The sequence below is a fragment of the Grampus griseus genome (assembly GCF_964374135.1).
Source record: "Grampus griseus genome assembly, chromosome: 5".
Taxonomy (NCBI): domain Eukaryota; kingdom Metazoa; phylum Chordata; class Mammalia; order Artiodactyla; family Delphinidae; genus Grampus; species Grampus griseus.
The window spans coordinates 32213300-32215570 of record NC_138998.1 but is presented as its reverse complement, the minus strand read 5'-3'; positions in this window follow the sequence as shown (position 1 = coordinate 32215570).

Here is a 2271-nt window from a genome sequence, read left to right as displayed (position 1 = left end):
CCACATGGTGAACCCCCCCCCCCCCCCAGGAGCATGGAGGAAGTGCTGCAGACTGTGGCTGGGCCCTGTCATTGGGAGCAAGTGAGTGCTGGGTGGGAGGTGCCTGTGCGAGGCGTGGGGAGCTGGTGGGGGGTAGTGGGGGTTGGGAAGCTCCCACCCTCGCCCTGAGCATGTTCTTGGTTTCTGCCAGCTGGGGCTGTGCAGAGGGGCGGTTGTGTGGCCCTCAGCAGAGGTGGGTCTTAGGGACCTGGGCATCCGGGCAGATGATGGGGGAGGATGGTGCTCAGAAGCCCAGCCCAGCCCAGACTGCCTGACATGCTGTGGGATCTGCGAGCCCCGGGTAGCTCGTGACGAGCCAAGGCCCAGGTCATCCCCTCCTTAAGCCTGAGGTGGGAGGCGGACAGCAACCCTGACGCGGGACAGGTGAGTGAAGGACCTGAGACGGGGCCCTAGGACCTTCTAGCCTGGCCAGAGCAGCCTAACGGGCCACCAGTGCAGGGAGCGTCGGGCGGGATGGGAGGCGTGCAGGCTGGGCCCAGTGCCTCGGGGAGCCAGTGAGCTGCTAAGGGACTCCGTTTTGGGTGAGGCCCAAGGCCCGAGGGCCCCGCTTCCTCCCATGCCGGGGATGCTGGGCCTGAGGGTTCCCATGGTCACTGCCCAGCAGGGAATCTCCCATGGGCAGCTTGCCTGCTGGGGCCCCTGGCTGCCTCCCCCAGCCCTCCTGTAGGTCACTATTTTGAACTTAAGGCCAGAGCTGCCAAAGAAGTAGCAGGATGCATAGCACTGTGGGCCTTGGGATAGGGATGGCGGGGCCCACAGGGTGAGTCTCCAGCTCCTGAAATGCAAACTGACCTTGCCACTCCCTGCCTCCCATCCCTCCCTGTGCCCTCCAGGTAATCAGGGTAACATGCAACCCTTGCCTCCAGTGATGTGGTCTCCACACCCTAGAAAAGCCTCACCTCTCACTCTTCTCCACTTGTGACTCACTTCTGTTTCCCCCTGTCCTGAATGCTGGGTACCAGCACCCAGCTCCATCTCCCTCCTCCTGTCCTTGCTGCTCCACCAGGGGTGACTCTGACCCCCAGCTGCTTCCTCTCTGCAGCCCCACCTCCCCTCCCGGCTGCCAGCTCTGTGCACTGCCAGGTGGGCCCGGATGTCACACTCCTGACCAAGATGCTGAGGATCCTCCGGGAGCCTCTCCCCTGCAGTCCCCTTCTCAGCCTGTGGACGCCTGCACCCATTCACCTCCCTGAGTGCAGGGGCCACCTGGCTCTACCAGGAGTCTCCTACCCAACCTTCCCGGCCACTCCTGCTCCCGGGGGCTCCCTGAGCCTAGCTGTGGGGTCTTGCTCATAATATCCTGGCAAGGTCTGACATCTTTCATGTTGTTCACATTAGGACTCCTCTATGGGCACCCAGGCCTCTGGGTCCCTGTTCTCTGCCCTGAGCCCCTCACCTGGAGATTCTCCCCGCAACACCTTACTCTCCCCCCGCCATCACCTCCCTGCATCTCTGTCCTCCCTGCTCTCAGCCTCCTCTGATAGGATGCTGCTGGTGGGGCAGCCTGAGTCCCCTTGTCCCTCTCCCCTCGCAGAGCTTGTCTTAGATCAAGTTTTGCTGGTCTCAGCTTGCTGCATGCTCTGCTGCTCTTGTCTGAGACCTGCCCTCCAGTCACTGGGGCTGTCCTGGCCCTGACACCCATTGCTAGCCCTCCCTAAGGTCCTCATGGGAGCTGCTCAAGAGGTCGCTTATCCACTGACAGCTCCCACTGCCGGCCTCCACCCCACGCCAGGCCTAGGCTGGAGCCGGGTCTGCAGTGTGGACAACGGGCCCTGTCATCAGGGCTCTCACAGGCTGCTGGGCAGTCAGTTTACAGAATCAGATAGAGCCATTACTGCAGGAGCCGACCAAGGTGCTTGGGAGCTTGGTGGGCAAACGGGGTTATGACCGGGAGAGAGTCCAGGAAGATGTATTTGAGCTTCTCCAGGCTCTGGCCGTTTGACTTCTGCCCTTCACCTGCTCAGACCATCTCCTCCCAATGGCTTCTGTGATGCTCGCTGATCTCTGATCACAGCTTTGGGGGTACGTGTCCAGACAGTCCCATTGCCTTGAGCTGACCACCTGCTCTTGTGACCCCATCATGTGCTTCACATGGGCTGAGTTCTTGGCTGCCCCTGGAGTGAGGGTGTGCAGAATTGCACTTAGGGACTACTTGGGGAAGGAAAGGCTCTGATCCCTAGGAGGAAGCTACCCCTCTAGTCCTCTCCAGCT